Source organism: Dasypus novemcinctus, chromosome 11 (genome assembly GCF_030445035.2).
Source record: "Dasypus novemcinctus isolate mDasNov1 chromosome 11, mDasNov1.1.hap2, whole genome shotgun sequence".
Lineage (NCBI taxonomy): Eukaryota > Metazoa > Chordata > Mammalia > Cingulata > Dasypodidae > Dasypus > Dasypus novemcinctus.
Window position 1 is genome coordinate 122,262,759 of NC_080683.1, and position 25,850 is coordinate 122,288,608.

At 48.5% G+C, this 25,850-nt stretch overlaps 1 protein-coding gene across 10 annotated transcripts in view; it reads right to left on the bottom strand.

The window, feature by feature from the left end:
• The window catches only part of HIVEP2 (HIVEP zinc finger 2), a 172,794-nt gene that overhangs the window by 62,597 nt on the left and 84,347 nt on the right, over positions 1–25,850 (bottom strand). For all 10 annotated transcript variants that reach the window (XM_058307567.2, XM_058307568.2, XM_058307570.1 and 7 more), the window contains one exon: positions 16,606–16,712. The gene's annotated coding sequence lies outside the window, so the exon portion shown is untranslated. The remainder of the gene's footprint in view (positions 1–16,605; positions 16,713–25,850) is intronic.

Below are 25,850 nucleotides of genomic sequence, written 5' to 3' on the forward strand. Positions count from 1 at the left end.
GCTAAGACGGGCCGGGGGCCGCGGCGTGCGGGAAGCTCTACCCCCAGCTCCTGCGGCCCCAGGCCTGCGGGAACGCGCCCGCCCTCCAACACCGGGACCCTCGGAGCTAAAAGAGGGGGTTTCACCAGATCAGGACACCCCCCCCACAGTCCACAGAGCAGTGGGCCCCCACTTAGACTCATGGTTCATGTACAATAGGACATTTTACAAGAAATTTTGATAAGAAAACCAACCACAGTGAAACGCTTTTATCACAAAACCCTTATCGGAGCCAACTGGTGGCCACTCGGTGTGGTTTTTCAGGAACATTAGGAGGGGCGAGAGGAGAGCCGCAGGGTGGGGGGGTTGGACACTCCATGACCTCACTTGGTGACCACGTCAGAGCCACGTCCACGGCCCCTGTGGTCTGCGTTCAGGGCCGCAGGGCGTGCGGCGTTGCAGGGAGGTCGGTGAAAACGAGTGACGACGTTTCCTCAGCCGTGCGGAGTTCCCTTCTCAGGGGTGACAGCCCCAGCTCCGGCCGACGAGACGCCCCTCATTCCAAGGTTCCAGAGCGATCAGATGGGCTCCTGGCTCCCTGCTCAGTGGGTCCGCACACAGGCAGGTGAGGCTGCCCCGGCCCTGTTCCAGCATGGAAGGGAGAGCGGACCGCCACCCCGCTCAGCGGCTCGGAACCGCGCTGCCCAAACCCTGCCCTTCCCCGCCAGCTGCCCCCCCTGCTTGCCCAGCCTCGCCTGCCCCGGTGGGCTTGTGGCCCCTGAAAGGCCCATACAAAGGTCCCTTGGCCCCCAACCCAGAGCCCGGCAGAGCCCAGAGGCAGCCACGCCACCACCTGCCCCTCCTCGTCCCCCAGCGGCACCCCAGGTCCCCACGAGGGGCCAGCGCTGAGAAGTGGAGGCTGGTGGCTTCTGGCCAGCTCAACCCCACGTATCCCAGACATGCCAGGAGCCTCATTCTGGAGGAAGCGGGTGTGACTCAAGCAGTTGAGCACCCGCCTCCCACAGGGAGGTTCCCCGGTTCGGTCCCCAGTGCCTCCTCAGAACAAAACAAAACCACAAGCAAATAAATGGGAAAAAAAAAACAAAACACAGTTCAGGGGCGCCAACGTGGCTCAGTGGTTGAGCACCAGCTTCCCACAAAGGAGGTCCCGGGTTTAATCCCCGGACCCCAGTACCTCAAAAAACAAAATTAAAAAAACAACAACAGAAAATGGCCTGAGCATCTCAGTCATCGACACGGACACATGGAAGGCCTGTGACCCTAAATGGCCCTGCGCCTGCCCACAATGGCTCAAGGAAATCCTTCTCCACGGCTCTCCCCGCCTCTTGGCTCCAATCAAAAAGCACCGGGTTCCATGCTGAGGCCTGGCAGACTGCAGGGTCAGGCCACTGGACACTGGGCAGCAGCCCCGCCTGGGTGACAGGAAGCAGCAGTGCCCCCGTCACCCCCCTTCTCGCCCCTTGGTGTTTCCATCATGCTTCAAGATTTATTAACAGCATTAGCGCAGCTAATTGCTCACAGCCCCCTGAGGAACATTTTGATTAAACAACACTTATTGCTCTTAAACCTGTGAAGGTATAAGCTGCACAGAGCCTGAGGCTAATTCTTTAGATTTGCACCTGAATGGACACTGAATACTGCACCTGTCAGTGCTTTTACTTTTATAAAAATATTTAATGGATTGGATCACATTTCCAAAAAATATGTTAAAAAGCCTCAGCTTCATTGAAAAAATTGTGCATTTAAAATTTGAGCTGTTGTAGCTCAAATGGTTGAGCGCCTGCTTCCCATGTCCACGGCCCTGGGTTCAATCCCCCCAGTACCTCCTAAAAACAAAACAAAAACAACCAACTCTCACTGAGGAGCGGACGTGGCTCGGTGGTTGAGCGCCTGCTTCCCATGTACAAGGTCCTGGGTTCAATGCCCAGTACCTCCTAAAAATAAAAAAAAAGTTTGATTCATCCATTACAACCAGCATCTGCTTTTTAATTTAAAATGTAATCGGGGATATGTCATTTGAAAATCACTTTTTGAAAATGGTTTGGTTTTTCTGAAATTTTACATTGATTTTACAATTTATTTTTAATGGAAATATATTGCTACTTTGTAGGCTTTGAATACAATTACATTTTATGTTAAGATCCATTAGGTCTTTGAGAATGAGTACAAGTTGGGGTCTTGATATAAGTGGCATCTTCTCTGCAGCTCTGAAAATTTTAAAAGCTGAGAAAAAATAAACAATAGAAAATCTAAAAAGTCAGTTGCTTAACTTTTTTAATGCTGGAAACAATAAAAGTAAGCAGTCTTTGGTCAAGCAGGACCCCTAGGAAATTCACTAACTGGATACTTTATTTAATGTAATTTTTTATTGTAGAAAACAAGAGAAATGAGCCAGAAAATTACCAACAAATCTACAACTTGAACAGGTCAGATGAAATCAGTGAAACTCCATATTCTTTAGAAATAGAAATTTACATCACTGTAGAACTTAATAGACACGTAGGTGGGATTCTTTTTGAACTCTCGGCCTGGAGTCCCCAAATACTGGGGACAGCCACTTCCTCGCCAGTCACGTGTCCTTAAGGCCCCCAAAGGCTGGACTTATACCCGATTCTCCCCACGAGGCTCTGCCTCCACTCGTGCTCAGAGGCGAGAGTGGACAGGAAAACCTCGCCCCGTACCACCGCGGCCCACGCCACGCCTGCTCCCTGCAGTGAGTGTCCCTCTGGAAATCCTCTGCCCCGCCCGGCCAGGGGAGCGAGAACAGAGAGGGAGAGGCAGGCTCGGCCAGGTGCGCCCGCAAATTCCATGCCTGCAGAGAGGACCTGCTGACCTGGCTTACCCCTGACGGCTTCGCTGTCTTCTCCCTTCCTCTAGGGCTGTCACCTCACCTGGGCCTCCCCACCTCACCTGGGCCTCCCCACCTCACCTGGGCCTCTCCACCTCACCTGGGCCTCTCCACCTCACCTGGGCCTCCCCCACCTCACCTGGGCCTCCCCCACCTCACCTGGGCCTCCCCACCTCACCTGAGCCTCCCCCACCTGGGCCTCCTCACCTGGGCCTCCCCCACCTCACCTGTGCCTCCCCCACTCACCTGTGCCTCCCCCATCAGACATACTAAAAGTAAGGTGGGGGAAGTATGGCAGTGGAGGCCAAAGGGAGCAGAGCAGGCCTCAGAAAACACCTTTTCACCATTTTCATTATCCAATTTCAAACTCAGGATGAATCTCGTGGCAAGTTTTCTTCAGCCAGGCATAGGAGCACAGCGGCCGTTTTGAACAGAACCGTCCCGTCACACTTGGGAGTTTACAGGAAGGCTGTTCCTAGACTTCAGGATTAAGAGACTGACTTGCACAATGAGCATATTAACTGGTGCTAAAACACCTGTATGGAGTCTTGGTTTCCATATTTAAAGCAGAAAAAGAATTTTAGCAGTTTAGCAGCTATCTATTAGAAATCCAGTTTTTTAAATAGTATACCAGAAGCAGGTCGGTGACGGGCTAGGAGGGGCTTGAGTCGTTTACCCAAGGTCAGTGCACATGGCAGGAGATCCAGAGCCAACACGGGACACCTCCACCAACGGCCTTTACAGACCGCCACTGCTCTCCCATCCTCTCCCACAGGTAACCACTCACATAGAGTTTGTTGCCCTGTAATATTATTATCTTCTGTTCAGATATCTGTTATTAGCATTTTGATGGTAAAAAAACAAAACTTAAATCACATTATCAAGATGTTGTAGGTTGTTTTATATATTGTGACTAAATGTATAAGTTCTAAGATGTCTAATTTTAATAGACATTACAGAAATTATACAGATCGTTTCTCAACCTAATTCTTTAAAACATCGAAGTTTGAATAATAATGTTATTATGAGCAAAAAGATTTAAAGATGTGTTCTTCACATTCAGTTCCATCTGTTCTGAAGAATATTCACAGTACCAACCGTAAAATGGAATTAATTTATTTTAATTTAATTTTTCTTCAGATTTCCAAAATGCATCAAACATATGCATGCAAAACAGGGTGCACATAAAATTAAAATTATACTTGATTACAACTCTAGAAATAAGTATTTTAAAGTGATAAATATCTTCAATTGAATGATTAAATTGTCTTCATCCACTAGTTTGCTGCTGTATTTTAAGTCAACAAACATATCTTGTTTCCTACATGCTGTACCAGCCAACCACGCTAGTTCCAAAATACAAATATATCTGATTTAGACATCCCTTTTCACAATCCGGAAGTGCTCTTTATAATCAGAGGTATCTTATTACTTAATTCTTCATTTATAAGAACTTTCCATTATACATATTTTAAATATGTATATTTAAGAACAACAGCCTACATGAAGACTCTGAATAGCTCCATTTTTACTTTAACTAGTAGAAAGTTGTGACAAACAAGTCTTGTTCCTGCCAACTGGTAAAGTCTCCCAACATGCAAGTTTCAACACACATAGAGTTCTAGATATTTTGAAATGACTGTATCCCTTTGATCTGCACACGATCAAAGGGAATTTAACCCTTAATTAATTATAAATATGTGGCATTACATATTTTCTGATCAGATAATATTCTATTCATTTACAACAAGATTAAGTTTTCATATGTTGCTCAGTGCCCCCATTAATGTTACATTTCCTAGTTAAAACTTTAATCTTCTTGTATTTATGTGAAATAGAAGGAAAAATATAAGCCATTCATCCACATCCTTCCATCCCTACCCTGAATGAATGAATGGATGGATGATTTAGGTACACTCATCAGACAAGTTGGGGTCCTCTTCTAGATCACAGATTTGAGGTTTAAGAAGAAAACACACACACTTCAGAAAACAGAGCTGGTTCAACTGTTTACAGTTAGAAAACAAGACCAAGGTGAGAGTAAGTCTTTCCTCTCTAGAATTTAAAACATCCACACACAACATTTCACTTTTGTCAAATAAATATCCAAATTTGGATTGGGGCATTTTAAAATACGCATGGTAAGCTTCCAAATGAACACATAGTTTAATTTAAATAGTTTAGTAACCTTCCAAAAATATGTATTAATATGTTCATCATCTACCAAAACTCAAAATGTCTATTTTGAAATAATGAAAATAATTGCCATTTATGCATGCATGCTGCACGTATATTTTTTATTTGCTTTGAAAACACAAGAGATCAAAAGTAAGAGTTGGACGATAAACTTCCCATAGGTTTCTGAGCTCAACTTAAAAATCTGACCATTTACAATGGAAGCAGACATAGCAGCATGCAATACCAAGCTCACATTTCCGTGGACATGCAGCAAAGCAAATGGGGGAGAGTCAAAGCCTTGTCTTCTCAGATAACATAACCAGGATGAAATAAAAATAGGATGAATCCTGAAAGACACGAACTTGTCAGCCACAGTTGCTGGTTGGAAAAAAAGTAGAAAATCATAAAAAAGAGTCAAGGAGAAGACTTTTTTTTTTTACTAAAAGGGAGGGGAGGCTGGGGGCAAGGGGAAGATGATACCTGGCAAGGGACGTACCTCTTCAATCTCAGGTAAGCCTCCCAGGCCCAGTGATATCCCCAATTCCTAGCTTCATCATTGGTTGGAAAGATTTTGCCAGAGTCTCCAAAGAAAGAGAGGACTGAGAACATTTCCATGTCCTCAAACAAACTCACTGATCCCCTCTATCCCAGGGCTTCTGATCAGACAAGCAAAAGTCACCTGAAACAAACATCTTGCCAATTCAGTTCTCAAGGGAAGGGAGCACCAACCGCAGGGCTGTCATAGGCAAAGCCTGAGAAGAATGCAGAAGCTCTGAGACGTCCCACTCTGGGAATCCACCAGCTCAGTACTCCTGCAGGCTGAACACATTCTAAGGCTCAAGAGAGCAGGGAAGAGCCTTGGGGAGTAAGACACTCACCTCATCACTGCACCTTGAAACAATCTGTCTTCCTAAAAAAAACAGGGACACTTACTTTAACTGGTTAGCGTCCTATATGAAAGACGTATTTTAATTTTCAAGTTTGCTTGTCTTTTCTCTACTGAGGTATATTTCCCAGCCTCCAGCCTGGGATACAGTAGGTACTCAATAAGTGTTTGCTGACTGTGCGATCAAGTGAATGAATGAATGATGGTGAACCGTACATTCACAATGATCTCGTACAACTGTGCGTTTGAAGAGCAATGCCGTCTCCCTTTGCTCTACTAGCCCCTTCACTTCTCTTTTTCATCCCTTTTTCTTGGTTTGTTGCAGGTAGCATCACCACACAGGATGGTTTCATATAATTTAAAGTAATCTTAAGGGTACCCCTGTGCAAGTACTTGTCTTGCGCCCCATTTGCCATAATAAAAACAAACCAACACAAAAATCAGCTCAGTATAATGATGACCTAAATTTCAGCCCTTTACTTTCCTATAGTAATTTGCTATTCATCGTAGCAAAGCAATTGCTGAATGTTTTCACAAGTCTATTACTATTGCTAACTTTAAATGGTTACGTGTCCCTCCCGCCTCCCACTACCTCCCTGGCCCTGCCCTAAGTGTCCTTGGGGTGGCTCTAGAGGTGTGTGTGTGTTCACGTTTATTGGCACAACCATTCCCTTGACAGGAAGAGAACCTGTGTGTATGTGTGTGTGCCTGTGCACACTTCCCTGGATTGTTCTCTTTGGAAATCTCCCTCCCGGTGTGGGACAAAAGCCAAGGAGAGCCCGAGGACTTCCCTGACCCTGAGCCCAGGGTGTGAGAAAGGCAACGGACATTACCAGCTGACCGCCCAAAGGGAAGCAGCAGGAAGGAGGAAAGAGAAAGCCACAAGAAGGAAGAGGGAAGCCATAGGAAGCATTGAGATCTTTCACTTCTGATAAGATAACCAGGAGTCTAACATGCTTGTGTCACTTCAAAGTTTGCAAAGACTTCTCTGCAGGCCAGCGCGTCAAGTGGGTGCTAAGACCTACTGGGCCCTACATGAACTCTGCCCCTCCAAGAGGAAGTGCTGAGGACACCTCAAACTTACCCCCTGTTGTAGTTTACGCCTTCCAAGGTAAGTGATAATGCTTGGAACGTTTCCCCCGGTACCTCTACGCTGAAATCTCTTCCAAAGCCACCCGTAACCCTTACTTGTCAAATCCTTTGGTCATTTCTTAGAAAACATAACTGGGATGACTCTCAATTTTACACTTGAACATACCTCTCTAAACATGGAGCTTCCAGCTCAGCACTGGACATAGAGCAGGCACTCAACAAGCATGAGCTCCTCTCTTCAAAGCCCCTGCTCCTGGTTTTCCAGCGATTCCTGCACTTGCCATTCCTGGTTTTCCAGCTATATTTCTGATGGGGAGAATGCTCTGGAATCCTCTCTCTGAACTTCAAGCACAGTTGAAGTGACTGCTGCTCTGCAAGCTTCTCTATTCTTCCATAGTCAGAACTTCTCCTTCTCTCCATGGCCCCATCATCCTTTGCTATCCTTCCTTATAGTACTGCCAGGGTCTACTTTGGGTTTTAGTCCATTGTGTACATAGTTTATATCCCAACTAAATGTCCAGCTACTTGGGGATGGGACCATTCTTGTTTTGCTCAGGGTCCACTTCTAGCACCAAGTGCAACCCATGTTCATTCATGGCTGAATTTCTATAAACACTGGTTAGAGTCAATATTGGATTAAAGGTGTGGAACTGAATCTTTAATCTTTGCTGTTTCCCACCTCCTCACAGCCCATCAAGTGCCCAAACCTCTAATACCTCATTTCCAGCCCCTTGCCTGCTGCCCACCACAGCCTTGTCACCTCTCGAGGAGACAAGCCCCGCAGCTTTCTAACCTGCCTCTCACCTCCAGGTTGTCCGCCCCTTGCCTGTGATGCTTCCTGTGGCAGCCATGGTGATCTTCCTAGAATGTCGTGCCACCATCTTTCTCCTTAGCTAGACTGGGTGGAGGCTCTCTAACGCCTACCAATCCGGCGTCTTGACGACAGGCATTCAAGGCCCTCTGTCTCTGGAGAGTCCTTTCCTTCCTCATCACTCTGGGCTCCTCTTCACTTCCCAATCTGGGTCCTAAACACGCCGTGCTCTTTTCTGCTCCATGGTCCACACCCGCGCCCTCCCGCGCATCTCTCCACCTCTGTGTGTGGCCTTCTCCCGACCTGACAGCATCTCACCCATCTCTCAAGCTCTCCTCAGGAAAAGCTTCCCGATCCCCTGCACCCCCACATACCTGCAGGGAAATGGATATGGTTTCTTTCTCCTCTGAATTGGCAAACATTTGATTTCCCCTTCTCTGAAGGCTTTGCTATAAGCTTCCTGATAGCCAACCAGGTATGTTCTAGACTTAGCTCTCTTTTAGGTGTATGAACAACCTGAAGTGGATATGTAGATGAATTCATCATCGTATTCCTCCACAGAAACAGAATACTAAATTGCATATGGCAGGAATGCCATAAATATTCATTGGATTTAACTGAACTAAAGCTTTTACAAATAGCCAGAAAGAAAAAGAAAAAGAGCTCAGGTTCCCTGTCAGAAGGAGGGAGGCTCGCGCCAACTCGGTGCTGGCGTCGGCGATGATTGGTGTTCTCAAAATTTCCACTTAAGGCCGATGACAGAATCCAGCTCTGCTCCAGTCAATGAATAATTTATTTGTGCACAAAACATTCTGTTAATGGAAATCTTTTTATAGCTCAGCATCTAAAATATATCTGCGGCCCTATCGTTAGGGAGTGTTTGTTTTCATCATTAGTACACAAGGTAATGACAATTGATAATCACAGGATCATCATGATCTTTAAGTGACTTAATCAAAAGTATCTCTTTTGAAATTCAAAAACTCCTCCATGGATGGAGGTGGACGGGGTTACACAGAACCACCCGCTCTCTGCCACCATCAAATTTAAAAACTTAAAGAGTTCATGTTAGAAATATCCCCACCGAAAGAACCACCGAGGACTCAGATGGCTAAAACCTTTGCTAGATTTTCGCCCTCAATTAGAACTGCCCCTGCGTCCCCCTGGGCTAGACTCTCTCCAGCAAATGCATGAGAGAGAAAGAGAAGTGCATGAGTTTGTGCATTTCCTAGATTTCCCAGCCTGCCCAAGAGTTCCTTTGCTGTGCGATTTCAGCAGGTCTTGAGATGGCAATGAGCATGCTCCTCAAGAGGAAAAGACAGTTATGCGTCCTGTACAGTTTTATTTTCAGAGGCAGAAGGGCCCACTTCTGGCAGCTGAGAGGCCCTGACAAGAAGTACACGTGTTCCCGAGGAGGCGACTTTGTGGGGCATTTTGGCAGGGACGAGGTCGAGAAAACCTAAAGCGACCCGAAACTCTTGGGAAATATTTAAAGAGCTAGAAAATCAGCCTAAAAGGCGGGTGGGGAAGGAGACTCTAACCTTCTAGTGAATTCCTGTTTCCAACTATAAACCCCCACGGAAAAGAAAAACGCGAAGTAGCCTGCAGCATGTGCTTTACGTCTGCTTGGATCTCAAGCCCTCGGGTAGGCAATCAAATGCATCCTACTCTTGCCCAAACCAGCTTCTCCCGTCACTTCCCCTTTTCTATTAAAAGCCGCGGCCAGACTCCCAGGCTCAGTGACCAGTGTCATCACCGACGGCTTCCTCCCGCCCCCCCTCCACCCACACTGGCACACGTGCCCACATGCAAACACGCCCGCACGCCTGTGCACGCACGCACACCCACGCACGCACGCCGTGCCTGAGCAGGCAGGCCTGCCCCGTCCTCGGGCACCTCCGCCCTCCCACGCCCTGTCCCCCGCCCGCCCCTCTTGCCACCCCTCCGGCCCTTCGCTCGGGACTGGCCGCCCACACACAAAGGCAGGAGATCAGAGGGCGTTCCGGGTCCACCCGGCAAGTTTCCAGAGGGCAGATCTGGGCACGGTGCCCCAGCGTCCATGCAAGCCAGAGACAATTAGCACGGCGGCAGGCTGCGCGCGGCCAGGAGGGCATTAAGGAAACGGTTGGAGCTGATGCTGGCCAGGAGGTCGCCGAGATGCAGGCCGCAGAGTTCTAGGGCAGCTCGGGAGGGGTCAAGGAGGGCGGCGGGCTGAGCTGCCCGCCCGTTCCGTGGGCGGCAGGAGCTGGCAGCTCGCGGGGCGCAGGGCCGGCCCCGGGCTGGCGGGGGCTCCTCCAGCACCCGTGCCCCGCCTCGCCCCCCACGTCCCACCCGCTTGGCTCGACTTGTCTCCCCGAGGACGTCACTCTTCTCCAGAGTGCCCAGCGCTGCCCCGCAGAGCGGAGGGGCCGTGTGCGCCCCGTCCTGCAGAAAGGCAGCGGGCAGCCTTCACCGCCGGCCGCGGCCGCCCGCAGGGCCCTGTGACTCGAGAGGCCCCGCTTTGGTTTATCGCCTGGAACCTCTTCAGAGGCCAACTGCTTGTGCGGCAAAGCCAAGGAAAGGGAATAAAGGTCCTTGTCAGGGAAGGTAGGGGCTTTTGTCAGGGAAGGTAGGGGCTTGGTTTGGTTTGGGGTTTGTAGCTCTGTTTCCTTAAGAGGAATGTTTTGCATTCCAACAGAACGCTTAAAGTAACCATAAACCTGTTCTTAGGACTCTGCTTAAAAGGAATCAGACTTGCTGATTCTTCTCAAAACTATACTTAAAATTGAATATATATATATATATATATATATATATATATATATATATATATATATGCACTCAGGTATCAATTTACAGCCCCCAAAATAAACTTTAAAAGAAGACTCACAACCAGATACCAGATAGTCTGATTAAATTCAGCAAATATTTATTGTAGAGCGAGTATTTTTTTCACGTGCTGTTTGCCTGGCTGCAGAGGACACCAACAAATCAAGGTACAGTTTCAGCCCCAAGCAATTACAGCGCGGTCGGGGGACAGAACCTCCCCCGAGCGCGGGGACACGGGCGAGCAGCACAGCAGGCGCAGAGAGTGTGAAGGGGATTCTGCAGGCAGGTGCCGTGATACGGCACGAGCAGAACACTAATGCCAAATAAATACTGAAATATGGAGCAATGAAATACCAGTGCCCAATAAATACTTAACACTGAACAATAAAGTACCAATGCCCAATAAATACTTACATACTGAACAATAAATAAAGGAGTCAACCAAACTGTCACCAATGAAAGTGCTGAGCAAGTTGTCAATAACAGATGAGGTAGAAAACTCAGCTAAGGAAGGGAATTTGACTCTTGGCAATTCCTGGATGAGAAGCCAATGTGTTAGGAGGTTCAAAAATAAAATAAAGATCTTAATGTGAGTGATTTTGTCCAATATCCCATTTAGTCATTCTAATGAAGACTAGAACTGCCAGGGACCCGAACCTCAAGGCCACCCTTGCATAGAAGGTGGAGCTTGGAGCATATGAGTTTCTCAGAACAGGGGGTGACAGGGGGTCTTAACCGTTAGTGCCATCGAGTTTCTGCTTACAGAAGAAGGTTTGCCTGTCAGAGGTCTGGAAAATTCATTCTTGCATCACAGTTTTTCTCTCTTGGTCAGAATGTGGAAGTGAGCTACCTCCTACAGTCCCTAAAATTATGAGCTCTGATCCTTCCCCCAATGCCAGCATGGCTCCTGTTTCATTAAATGAATCCTACAGGCATAAAAATCATGACGACTCAACTAAGCCCTGAGAGTTGAGCACTGCTGGTCGGCCATGGAGGACGTGGGGTCTGCAGTTGGGAGACCCAGAATGGAATTCCAGATCAACAACACATGAGTGCTGGGACTTTGAGCAAACCCATTTCCTAATCCACAAAATACGCTGCAATATCCAAGTTATTGTCCCGAATGACACAATGTACAAGAAAGCCGGTTGTGAACTAGAAAGCCTCACACAGATGCCACTGCACAGGGTCATAGAAACAAGGCTGCTGAAGTGGAGGTGGCATTGAGGGCCCCCACAGCCACTCGTACTGCAGGCGGAAGCAAGTGGGGGGGGGAGGAGGGAGTCCAATGGGGCGGTGAAGGCAGCCCTGGGGCAGGCGCCACGGGGCTCCAGAAACACCCGTGGACCCCAATGCGCTTGGCTCTCCTACTGGCTTAACCTCTTATGCCTGTTGACTGAACGATGAATACACGAACAGATGGCGTATTGAAAGGAAGGAAGGTATGGTGGTGAGAAATGCCTGGGAAACAGGAACAGCCAAGTCAAGCAGCAGAACCCAAGAAGAGAGTTTTGAAGGCACGAAGCCCCATAGCGCAAGCCCGCGGCAGTGTGCTCCATTTGCCATGGCGAGAAGAGCAAACAGGTGGAGCTTGGAAGGCCATGGGCACCACATCCACTTGCTAATCCTCAAGGGTCAACAGTGGGATCATCTTTAGTTACCTTAAAATACAATGGACCCAAACAGAAGAAGTGCACACAGCTGGAAAGTTCTTACCATGACCTGGTGGGGGAGGGCAAAGGGGAGCCAGAGTGTAATTGGCACAGAGTTGCTCTTTAGGGTGATGGAAAAGCTTGGGTTCCAGATGATGGCGATGGTTAGCACAACACTGTGAATGTAATTAGCACTGCCAAACTGTGTATTTGCATGTGGTTGAAAGGGGATGCTGTAGGCTGAGTATATCTTAGCAGAATAAAAAAATTTAAAAGACCAGAGAGCTGAACAACACAAGCAGTGAACCCCAACGTAAACTGGAGTTAACAGTTTATTGCCACAACACCGTTTCATCACTTACAACAAAGATGGCGCACTAATGCTAAGTGCTAATAACAGGGAAGGCTGTTTGTGACAAGAGGTAGATGGAAAATCTGTACTTTCTGCATGTTTTTTCTGTGTACCTGCAACTTTTCTAATTAAAAAATTTTTTAACTGAATAAGGATCAACATTTTAAAAAAATGACCTGACAGCTGAGGAAACATTTTGAAGACCACACACACCGATGGTCACACGTCCACCGTGAATTCTACGTGACAGCTGGAGAAGGTATATTAAACCTGGAGGTGACACAGACACATTTTGCCCCTTTAGCAAAGCTGTACAAGACCCCTAATATATGTTCAATTTGGACTAATTGAAAGTCTCCCTTTCTTCTATTTATTTCCTTTTTGGTATAAATAATGACAAGAAAAAAAAGGGCCATTTAGAAGAGAATGAACAATGTGTCTGGAAAAGCTACAAAATATAGTAATTTCCACAGAAAAGAGAATTACATATTTTGGACTTTCTAATTTAAAGTAGGATTTCAAGAATTTCTGATTCCCAACATTACTAACTATAATAACTATGTGATTCCTGGCAAACTAATTATTGCTCTAAAACTCCATTTATCAAATGCAAATGGAATTCCTGGCTCTTATTTTCAAAGAATGAAGCACTCAGCAAAGGTGTCCAGTGAACAGTCACATGCTAAAGGTTAAAGGAGAATCACCAGTTACGTGATTCCTAAATAATCACATCTGATATAACGAAATAATATGCCGGAACACAGGGTTGAGGTAGTACAGCTAACGTTAGCTTACAAAAAAAAAGGTCAAGGACTGTCAGAAGCACTGGTTACACGAGGGAAATGGCAGAATATGGAAAGAACATTATTGTAAAGGTAAAACAACTTGTATTTACTAAACTAACTTTTACAAAAAGTACCAGAAAGAAGAGCATTTTCATGGTCAGTCTTCCTACTTACCTTGCAAACCATTTTTTTAAAATTTACAACCAATATGAGGGAGGTGGGGTTGGGAAAATTTTTAAAAACGTATTATTTAAAAAATAAAAGACTCCCCTTCAGGCTGATGCATGGGGCCAGCCACGGGTGCTGGAGAAGCTGGCCAAGTCCATAAGGAGAGCTCCTTACCCAAGAGGTGTCTGAGTGCCCTGAGGACACACACCCATCTCTGGGAGCTGTGTCAATGTTGATGAGTGAAGACCAGCCCTGGGCTAAGAAGATACCATCATCAAGGGAAGCGGACTTGGCCCAGTGGTTAGGGCCCAGGGTTAGGGCCTACCACATGGGAGGTCCAGGGTTCAAACCCCGGGCCTCCTTGACCCGTGTGGAGCTGGCCCACGTGCAGTGCTGATGCGCACAAGGAGTGCCGTGCCACACAGGGGTGTCCCCCGTGTAGGGGAGCCCCACGTGCAAGGAGTGCGCCCCGTAAGGAGAGCCGCCCAGTGCGAAAGAAAGTGCAGCCTGCCCAGGAATGGTGCCGCACACACGGAGAGCTGACACAGCAATATGACGCAATGAAAAAGAGACACAGATTCCAGTGCTGCTGACAACAGAAGCAGACAAAGAAGACGCAGCATATAGACACAGACAACAGACAACCAGGGCGGGGAGGGGGGGAAGGGGAAGACATAAATAAATAAATAAATAAATAAATAAATCTTTAAAAAAAAGAGAAGACACCATTCACACAGTGTGTGTGAATACTTCCACCGCTCCTAATTGTCATCATCATAAGCCCTGCTAGCTAGAGCTGCTGTTACCTGCCAGGGGTTCAGTTCTTGCACAGCATTACAAACTAAACAGCCTCCTTGCCCCCTTTCCCGGATGAAAACAGATGCATGCTGGAAAGCGGTGGTCTTATTTATACCCCAGGTAAATATAACAAACCGTCGCCACGCACTAACAAATGTTTCTCACATTTCGAAGGGTTGGTAAACAGTACCTCTAAAGCCAAAGTTTAAAAAAAAATTTTAAAGAGCAAGGGTAATGCTTGTATCGTCTTACCAAAAAAAAATCATGCATCATGTATTTAACTTAAAACAATCATTTTATAAACAGAAGCCCAGTGAGCTGACTTAACCAGAGGATCCCAGAACTCAGCGCAATAACCGAGGAGCAGGCGCCACCGCGTTTGGTGGGACCTGCTTTAGGCGAAACCTGACTGAGGCGGCGAGACCGAAAACGCGACAAAGCGCGGGAGTTAGGGGTGCGGACCCTGAGCCCCCACTTCTCCCATCCGTTAGAGCTGCTGAAGTAAATAAGACTTTCCTTTGGGAACTTTTTTCAACGTCTCTTCCTGGCAGGTTTTTCACGTAACGGCTTTATATCCCTTCGTTCATTTTTTTTCCCCAAGTGGCACCGTGTGCCCATAACGATGAGGGTGATGGGACACAAACGAATAGGGGGCCGTGAACCCCACAGGCAGGAGCTCCCTGGGGTCTCCCTGCCTGGGATTCCTGCACGCCCTGCACGCGCAGCAGCCGCGGCAGCAGATCAGGTTCCAGGGTGGCCTACGATTGCGGGCCACGCGTGGGCAGCCGCTGTTGTGGGCCATCAAGGCAGCACGCGTAGACTCTACCTTTCAGCAGTGCCGGTAACACGGCCGCCCGGGCTGATGCAACAGTAGCTTAGGTCGCCCTCTCCCTTCTTTGCGGAACTAGTTCGCGCCGAAAGTGCTTACCCGCCTGTCTGCCTTCCGCCCTAGCAACAGCAGCTGCCAACCCCAGACCCCACCTATCCTTACCCGCCACGCCCCTCCTCCCTAGAGTATATATGCTCAGTCCCCTCAATAAAATTTTGCAGCTTGATCAGAATACTGTCTTGCTGTCGTTCTTTGTGTCTCTTGTCCCATACCATTCTTCCCTCCTAGGACCTGGAGTCTCTGTTGATTGTCCCGCGGGCCGGGACAAGCCGCAGGCACCGCAGGAGGCGTTCGGCCCCGCCCGAGAGAAAGCCCAGCTCTCCCCGGGGCTCAGGAGGCCACCGGCCCCCCAGGCACCGCCCGTGCATTCGGGTGGAAGTCCACTCCCCAAATGAGCAGACGCGTCCCTCTCCTCCACTACCATTCATCAGGTTTCATGAGCGCTCCGGTTCATATTCAGAGGAAAATTAAGTCACAAGCGGCACAATTTTAGAATCGTGAGTAAAAATACAGAATTTCAGAAACTCAAATCTAGTGAGCTAGGCGAGGGTTACAAAATTCTCTCCAGATTTCCTGTGACTGTGTAATGGGTTAATGGAAACATGAATTTTCCTGGACTAAAAAAAAAAAAAATTACCAGGCCTTAAAATCAGTATCATTTAGATTTTCGATGCCAAAAATCTGTTTGACAGAGCCGGCTTTACTCTACTGACATTTTAACAGTCGCCAAAGTCCTGTTCCCACTAAATTCTGTCTTGGCAGGAGCAGGAGTCTGTCAGAATTCTAAACTCCTGGTTGAGCGCTGCCTGCCTCAGGGGCTCTCAGCCACAACGCCGTGCAACAAGGAAGGTGACGTAAGCAAAGCCTTACGATTCCCGTTCTTACCCCAGATACCACGCATTCTGTAAGACGAGAATGGCTCAACACAAGGATCATCGCTAATTTATGGTATAAAATTTTTTTATCCTCAGGTTTCAATCTGATACAATGCTGTACAATTAAACATAAAAATTGCATTCCAAGTGGAATCTGATATTCTCTCAGTAACTCAAGATTGCAACAGGAAAATCATCGTTAAAATAGTAAACAAAAGGATCTGATTTCAAACTGTCAATGACAAAAGTTTCCAACCCTCTACCAAAGTCATACTATTTCCAGAAATGTGATAAAGACATACAAAATATTTTCATGCAGCTAATATCCCAGACTTCTGCCACAGGCCTCAAGGCCTTCAAATTGTCCCTGTCAAAATTTCCCATAAAGCTTAATATGGCGCTTGAGAAAGCTTTCCAATAATTTGGAAATCAAACCACATTGAAAGTACTTGACTCAACTTACCCAATGACTGAATGGTGAGGATTGGTAAATCAATGTTCCGACCAATTCCCTTAATTTTTCAAGTACGTCTGATTGCCATCGTCTCTTAAAAAATCCAAAGACTCCACCTGAGGAGAAAAGAAACCACAGAACAGCATTTAAACCAGAGGGGCATTACGTGGTGGGCAGATCACTAACACAGCCATCAGATCAGGACAATTGCTATCCGTCCTTAGGTCGCTGAGCCACTTAAGACCCTAAAACAGCAAAAGCCTCTGGAAACTGCATTAAACTTTCTAGTTTGAGGTAAAGTGAATGTTTAAGCCTAGGGAAAACAATATAGTAACCCAACATCAAGTGACAGCAGAAGTGTTTATTTTCAGTGCTGATTGGCACGTGAAAATGATAGCTACATAATGTCAAGTGGGATATTTAAAACTGACTATGAGGAAAGATGCAGCTGATTGCTTTGGAGCCCTACTCCTTTATCCTGGTTAATTTACTGATACAATAAGATGTGTTGGTTGCAATTCTTTAAAGCTGTTAAGCACTCGCTGTCCACAATCTCTGTTAAGAACACAAACTGCCATCTAGGTAGCCCATTTGAACTTGATAAAATCAAGAAGTCTTGGAGAGAGGTCACAGCATGAGTTTGCCATCATTCTGAGGCGGTTGCCTTGTCCGTCCCCCAACAGAGAGTGTTTACGACCAGAGGCCTATAAATAGCTCGAGTACAGAATACACGTCATCTCAATGTTTTGTTTTGTTTTGTTTTTCATTTTACTTGTAGAGGAACCTTTTCTAAAAGTTCCAAGAGAAGGTCTGAGAGAAAGCAACTTATCTCTCAACTGAAAAGTGCCTCAAATAAATGGGATGCTGGATGGTTGAGCGGAAGAAGAGACAGAAAAACTGAACAACTTCCAGCTGCTCCTGCATCGGTTCTTCCCAGGGTAGATTTAACATGCTTTAAAGTCCCAGAACGTTAGACACAACCGTATTCAAGTGAGAGTTCCAAAACCTGTTCCAAAGTCGTAAATATCTGTGCGTTTCGTATGTCGTAATTTTGAATCATTGCACACCCCCACTCCCCAAACGCTACCACACACATGAATAAAATCAACTGACAGTCAATCTCAGTATCAAAAAATAAGGGTTGAAATAGATTTGCTAGCCACATATAGAACATATAAACTCAGAAAGAAAACCATTTCCAGCAATGGATAAGACGAGTGGCAATAATCAGACATACTCAGTAGACACCCGCAGTGATCACGGGATTTTTCACTTCCAAGGAAACCTATGTCTAGATTTCAGTCTCCTTGCGATTCAAGAAGCAGTGATCTAGGAACCTCACTGGGATATGTTCCCAAGAGGCTTCTTCAGCAGAGATCGTCTTTATTATTTCAGGGTTCTTGAAATAAATAGGACAAGACAAATGCCAAGTGCTCTGGTTATTTTAATTCTACTAGATCCACAACTACGAGCCGAAACAATGAACTGCAGAAGGTTACGACGCACACATTTTCCCATTTGAACCTCTAGAGACGTGAAAATACTTTCGTACTTCTCCAGGCGTTTTATGAGAGCATCACAACGGCTCTTCCGAGTACTCTTTGGTGGCTAGTGTCAAACATCGCCTCTGAGTACTTGTCAGGCAGAGTGGATCGGGTCTGGGCTGCTCTTAAGGCCCCTCCCTGATTTTGTTTTGTTTTGTTTTGTTTAGCTTTGCACAGATTCTTTGTATTGAGATTTTGTTATATAAGCAATTCACCGACACGGAAACCAACCACACTGCTCTCAAATAACCGTCGGGGTGGAGACTTGAACATCGCGGCAAGGCACTGACCACAGACGTGGAAGAGCATGTCTCCACGAAGGAGACTACTTCAAACGCGCACCAGTAAGTAGTATACTCAGAAAGGGAGCATAACCCTTCCCTGGCACAATAAATATGAAAAGAGAGAAAACACGTACTTTTATAGGTATACTATCTGGATTTACCGTATCTAGTCCACTGGCTTCATGTGGTATAGCAAAGCACGACAGAAAACGGGTTCATTTCTTTGACGGTACTGAACTTTGCCAAGAACAGAGGGAAGACATGACTGTACGATGGCTATGTAACCAGGAGATCAGGCAAGGAAACACTGTCAGCGGGTGAGGAGGAACTCTGCCACACGGTGCTTTCCAGCCCTGTGCATGCCTTAGGCAGGGACCTGCTTTCATGTGTAAATCTTGCCTCCTAAGAAGACGTACATTTCCTGAGTGTGGACCTGTCACTAAGCCGGTATCTGAAGAGGTTTTCCACTGCTAGTGCAGAAAATACACCTGCTTTCCATCTAGCCAGGTCATCGCAGCAGTGACTTCAATGACTGAGAAATATGTAGGGGGTTATGGGGTGCCAACAAGTGGTGCTGGGGGCACCTCACATTGGGCTAGGAGAGCGGTGAGTTCACAGCCCATGGCACCCCAGGTCCAGCTCTGTTGCCAAGGTAACAGACAAGCTCACGCGTGACCACAGCCCAATGGTGCTCACAGGTGAGCCTGAGCCAGGGACAGGTGTGCTGGCACACTACCCAGTAGCCCAGCTCCTCAGATAATTTTGTAACCTGATAAAGGCTCTTGAGTCTGCACTTCCTTACTTTTAACTTCTTTTTATTGCCTCCTGCCTCCCCACACAGGACCAAAAGAATTACGAAAGTAGCAACAAAATACCCAAATGGTGGTATTTGGGCTCCATCAGAAAAACGAAGCCCACCTGGAGTTTCTCTTGCAACAACGGAGTCATTTGTCACTAGCTAATATTTGATCATGCTTGTCACCAGTGGGTCTGTGTCAAGTATTTGGCAGTACTCAATCAGCAGCAGCCACGACGCTGCACCCAGCGGCTCGGGCCGAGCGCCTGGACCAGCTGGTACGACTCCTTGTACAGCCAGCTGCTCTCCTGACACCTCGCTCTCGTCTCCTCCCTCCATCCCCGTGCCTCCTTGTGCCCACATGCCCAAGTTCAGTCATATTTAACAGGTGCCATCAAGCACCGAACACGCTAAAGGTGCTTCTGCATTTAGGATGGGGAAGACTTGGGGAGGCACCGAGCCTCCAAGCCACATTCTCCATCACGTTGCAGTCAACTCACTTCTCTACAGACCGAGGGGCCGACTGGCCAGAGAGTAGAGGAGACAGAGGGTGCTGGAGGCCGATACACGCCCCAGATGGGGGGGCATGTTTCAACAGGGTCCCAAAGGGACGCCTGGAAAGCAGCGTCCTCGCGGTCAGGAGATATCACTGCCTCATCCAGTGCTTTATAGAACGAGCACTCGCCGGGGAGTCCTGTTCCACTGTATCCCACTTAGTTGCCGATACTATTTTTCCTTATAAATATACAACATTTTTAACAAGAAAACACCCCTAATCCCATTACCCAATTATGTTCATCCATTTTCCTTTTAATCTAGCATCCGGCACCTTTGCAAGCATATTTTTACAGATGCTCTCTCGTAATATACATATTTAATTATGCATTCTGCTTCTTTTCCTAAATATTTCACAAGCCTAGTCTCTATTCCCATGTAATTCTCATAATTCTCATTTTAGCCACACAATACCCCAAAGAGTTAGCCTACTTAGTCATTTCCTCAATCTTTCTTGTATCTGGGCACATTTTGCATCTTCTCATTTATTTTCAACACTCGAGCTACTATTTTTCCCTTGGGATATTTACCAGAAATGGGCTTATTAAACAAATGGTCTGAATATTTTTATGGACTTCATACTTATCACCGTCCCAACGTGAGGAGATTGCAATCCCTTCTGGAGGCACCAGCCGCATGTAAGTATCTACTTCCACCCCAGTTTCATCAGCGTGCAGGGGACAAATTTGGGGCGGTTTATCTCATGTAAAATGGTACTTTTAACAGTGAGCATATTTATTCTCCTGCTTTAAAATTATTTTGTTGCCTTACACTTCTAATGTAAAATTTGTCCACCCCTGGAGTTTGGTGACTTTTAGGCCCTCATTTCTTTTATGAATGTAAATGGCCTTTTCAGATGATATAACTTCCTCATTCACATACTTTGCAAATAATATTTACAACTGTTTCCCTGTTTATTGTTGATTTATTTTTCACAGAATGAGGTTTTTTTCATTTTCTCCTGTTTATTAGAGAAGTTGTAGGTCTATAGTAAAATCATGCAAAAGAGAAGTTGTAGGTCTATAGTAAAATCATGCAAAAAGTAGCTTGCCTATAGCTCCCCTACTAGTAACACCTGGCGTTAACGTGGTACACTAGTTACAATTGATGGAGGAACGATATAACTGTACTATTTAACCATAGAGCATGGCTCCCCTTAGGTTCCCTGTGTGTGTTGTACAGTCCCGTAATTTCTTAAACTTTTTATCCTAGTATTCTCTTGATGCTTATTTCAATGCAAAGTTCACCTTCCTACACATTTTCTGTAAGTTTATTTTTAAGTATTTGATCACTTAGATTTAGAGTGCATTTGGATCCACAGTGAGATATTCAAAAATTTTTTTTGCAAATTCCAAGCTATCCACATTACTGCTAAGTTATGCTTCCTCACACCTCCTTTTGGGGGACTGTATTTGCATTATATTTTATGTGTATACTGTACTATACTGGGCCCATTTCTGGGCTCCCCGTTTCGCTATACGGATTGACATATTTAAACGGAACCTTTCTTCCAACTGAGCAACTGTAATGTAATTAGCATCGTGACACACAGTTTTTCTGAGCATTATCACAGGGACTATATGGTTGAATCACTGCTGTTTCCTAATACGTTTGCACCCACAGCAGGGCTAGATTCCTTTTTTCTTCTTCCAAAGATTCCTTGATGTTTCCTTACGTAAACATGTGGATGTATGAGATTCTCACCCATTTTTCCCAAATTATTTTGAGAATCTTTTGATCAAGTCTGTCTTTGCATTCAGCCGTATCCCAAAATCCCCAGTAGGATTCCGATGAGTATTGTGGTGAATCGTATGTACAAGCATCATTTCAATATTTTCCCCATGCTGCATTTAATCTCAGCAGCCCTTGGATTTCAACAGCTGTGCTCTGTGAACGCGCACATCTCTAGGCCCCGATTCTGGCTGTCCTCGTGCCATCTCACCTGCTTTGAGGTACTTCATCCCTCGTGCCTGGCTTGTTTCACCTGCTCTGCTCCTCACCTGACCCACCTGGAGCACATCCTTTATCCACAGCAAATGCTGCTCCAGTAGGATCGGAAGCCAAGAATGCCAGGCCTCTCCTAAGAAAGGCATGTTAACTGCCTCTACAAAAATGACATTAAACTGTGTACAAAGAACACAGTTTACTAAAATACTAAGTACTTTAAACTTAAAGTCGTCTGAGAAGAGCCCACAGTGCTGTACATTAATTAAATCCACGTGTTACCTTCCTTCATTTAGTGAATGTAGGTATTCTCAAGGAATCTTATATTTTATAAAACCTATGGAGTATGTGAAGGATTCTAGAAACTGGGGTGAATTGGAAAAGAAGACCAAATAGAAGGAATTGGGGAAAACAGACGCTTGGCGGGGGGAAGCTGGTAAATGAAGAGACGAGCTGCGTTCCGTCTGTATGTCTTCCGTCCATAAGTCCCACTGTGTGTCAAGCTGGGTGAAACATAGAAAATGTGGCGACTGTTTAATCTAAGACTTGTTTCCTGAAAGACGGCAAATCCCACAAATTTTCTTTCCCCGAGTTCCAAATAGCAGGCAGGTGGGTGGAAGTCCTTCAAGTGCAAAGGAAAGGAAGGCTAACTGAGGGAAAGGAAAAGAAGAGCCTGCTTCCGGCTCCCGGGATGAGAATTCAAGCAGCAGCCACTGAAAGGGATTGTGGGGACCCGCGCCCCAGGACGCGAGGCCAGTCCCGGTGACCGGCCGCAGGCCCTCCCCTCTGGCCACCTGCGCGTGGCCGGGTCTTTCTTGCAGCCTGACATCGCGGCCTCCGTGGCCACGGAGCACTGGAAAAGCAGTGCCCGGGGGAGTTTGTGAAGACACATGTCCTGGGGTCCGAGATTCCAAATCCCAGCCAGCCCCAGGGTGCTGATGCTCCGCTCAGGGAAACTACAGCCGCGGCTTCCCCACGGCCAGCGGGTCAGAGGGGCGGCAGGGGAGGATGGACAGAGGAGGATGGGAGCGAGGGAAGGCAATTGCAGAAGGGGCCGGGGAGCCGAGCGCCCCTGCTGGTGGAGCTCCTGGTTGCTGCACGCGCCATCAGGGTTCCCGCGGCGAGGCGAAGGGCGTGCTGGCCTTAAGACGGGCAGGCTGGGGCAATCAGGGACGGTCCAGGGCCCCAGAGTCGGGCCCACTCGCCCGGGCACCGTGCAGATTTTCTCTGCTGGCAGCAGCTAGCGTGCTATTAGCGACCTCCGGGGTTAAGCCTGGGAGCACAAAATTACTATCTTTGACTCTGTATTTACGCGCACACACGCCTTTGATCAACATATGTCTTTAATGGCGAACAATGCTCACAGCCTTAGAATCAAAACTTGTCACTTTCACTACAATGGAATTAGTCATCTTCTGTCATTTAGGGTGTTTGGATTCAGCTTGCATTACAAAAATAAACACTTCTTTTCTCTTGCAAAGTCCTTTCGGATGGCACATGCCCACGCAACACCCCAGCCGGCGTGTTCTTTCCCCTTCCTCCCAGACCAGCTGAAAAGGGGAAGGAAAACTCAGGCAGAGACAGAATGAAATTGTTAACGGGTCAGCTCTTCATTTATTTCAGCTCCTTGGTGAGAGTCATGTTAACCCACGTGTTGGCGACGTTACACAACGAGTACAACAGAAAAGCAGGAGAGGATCCCAAAGGTCAACTTAGACGGACCATTCAACCTCTACTTTTTTTTCGGATGCAAATTACAGGGATGCGAGAGCACCTACAAGCTGCAGGGGGCAAGGGAGAGGGGGTTTTCCCGTGCCCGGGTCAGACCAGCTCCGATGCCAGCTCCAGCTTCATGGCCTCATTGTGAAAACTGAGAGTTGGTTTTGGCTGTGCCTGCAGATCGGATGCTTCCTGCCGTGACCTGCCATGACCAGTCATGACCTGCCGGGACCCGCCACGTCCTGGGCTGCCCTCAGCGGCTCTTCCTTTCCCACACCTCTCCGGCTGCTGCCCCTGCATATCCACCCTCGCACAACCAGCCCCTGCATGTCCACCCCCGCACGACCAGCCCCGCACAACCAGCCCCTGTACACCCAGCCCCTGCACGTCTAGTCCCTGCACGTCCACCCCCTGCACGCCCAGCCCCTGCACATCCACCCCCTGCACGCCCAGCCCCTGGACGCCCAGCCCCTGGACACCCAGCGCCTGCACGCCCAGCCCCTGCACGCCCAGCCCCTGCACACCCAGCCCCTGGACGCCCAGCGCCTGGACGCCCAGCGCCTGCACGCCCAGCCCCTGCACACCCAGCTCCTGCACGCCCAGCCCCTGCACATCCACCCCCTGCACGCCCAGCCCCTGGACGCCCAGCCCCTGCACACCCAGCCCCTGCACATCCACCCCCTGACACCCAGCCCCTGGACGCCCAGCCCCTGGACACCCAGCGCCTGCACGCCCAGCCCCTGCACACCCAGCCCCTGCACATCCACCCCCTGCACGCCCAGCCCCTGCACGCCCAGCCCCTGGACGCCCAGCGCCTGGACGCCCAGCGCCTGGACGCCCAGCCCCTGCATGCCCAGCGCCTGCACGTCCACCCCTGCACGCCCAGTCCCTGCACGCCCAGACCCTGCACGCCCAGCCCCTGCACATCCAGCCCCTGGACGCCCAGCGCCTGGACGCCCAGCCCCTGCACGCCCAACCCCTGCACGCCCAGCGCCTGCACGCCCAGCGCCTGCACGCCCAGCCCCTGCACACCCAGCCCCTGCACGCCCAGCCCCTGCACGCCCAGCCCCTGCACGCCCAGCCCCTGCGACGAGTGGTGGTGAAACGGGCGCTGCCTCAGCACCTGGGCAGTGGGCGCAGGACGCTGCTCGCTGCAGCAACACGGGGGGACTCACACTCAGGAGGCTCTGGGCCTACTCCCCTCCACGTCCACTGCACACTCACAGGCACATGTGCACACATGTATGCACTAGCAGGACGCATGCGTGCACACACAAGCTCACGCACGCACTCGCACGCACAAACGTTCACATACTCGTGCACACGCACTCACATGTGAGCACACATGCACACTGGCATGCTCACACACAAACTCTCCCACTTGCACACTTAAAGACAAGGAGAGGGAGCGTGTGACTCTTCACACCCCGAAGGCTGCAAAGCCGCGCAGAAGCACCCTGCCCAGTCCTGCCCAGCCCTGCCCAGCCGCCCCTCTCATCCCGAGCCCGGGGCGCCCCGCCTGCCCCTCATGAGAGCTGGGATCCCACTGCACCCAGCTGCCAAAGGCACGGGGACATTGTAAAGAGTTAAACCACAGAACTACCATGCATCGCCACTGGAGAAGAGAAATGCTAGGAGGGCGGTGTGCATGAGAAGCCCCCAGGCAGGAAGGGCCCTGCCTGGCCCTCGGGGTGCACAGCCAGGGGAGGGTAGGGCCCAGCTGCTGCACATTCAGGTTTCCCAGGCAATTTCTGGTAGAAATGAACTGGGCACCTTCTGGAGAGTGAGGGCACGCGGGGGCACGCGGGGGCACGCTCGGCCAACACCCCCACCCCTCCCACCCCCCTTTTTCCAGTCTCTCCCTCTCCCTCCCCACAGCTCTCCATGTCCCCCTCCTCCCCCCGTCCTCCATTTCTCACCCCTCATGTCTCTCTCCCTCTCCCTCCCTCCCTTCTCTTTCTCTCTCCCTCCCTCTCTTCTCTCTCCCTTTCCCTCTCCCTCCCTCCCCCTCTCCCTCCTCTTTTCCCTCCCTTTCCCTCCCTCCCTCTCCTCTCTCTCTTCCTCCTTCCCTCTCTTCTCACTCCTTCCCTCCCTCTCTCCCTCCCTTTCTTCTCTTTCTCTCTCTCTCCCTCCCTCTCCTCTCTCCCTCCTTCTCTTTTCCCTCCCTCTCTTCTCTCTCTTTCCCTTTCCCTCCCTCCCTCACCCCTTCTCTAAGGGGCAGCCCCATTTTTTTCTTCCTCAGTGGCCGCCACTCTGTGTCCAGCTGTGCTTAGAACCACCAGCAGATACTAGCAGATGCTGCAAGAGTGAAACCTGCGACCCGGCGCCTCCTGCACCGCTGCACGCCTGCTGGGAGCGAGGCCTGGGTGGAAAGGGCCGCATCCAGGGGGGTGGCTGGGCCCCCCGGAGCTG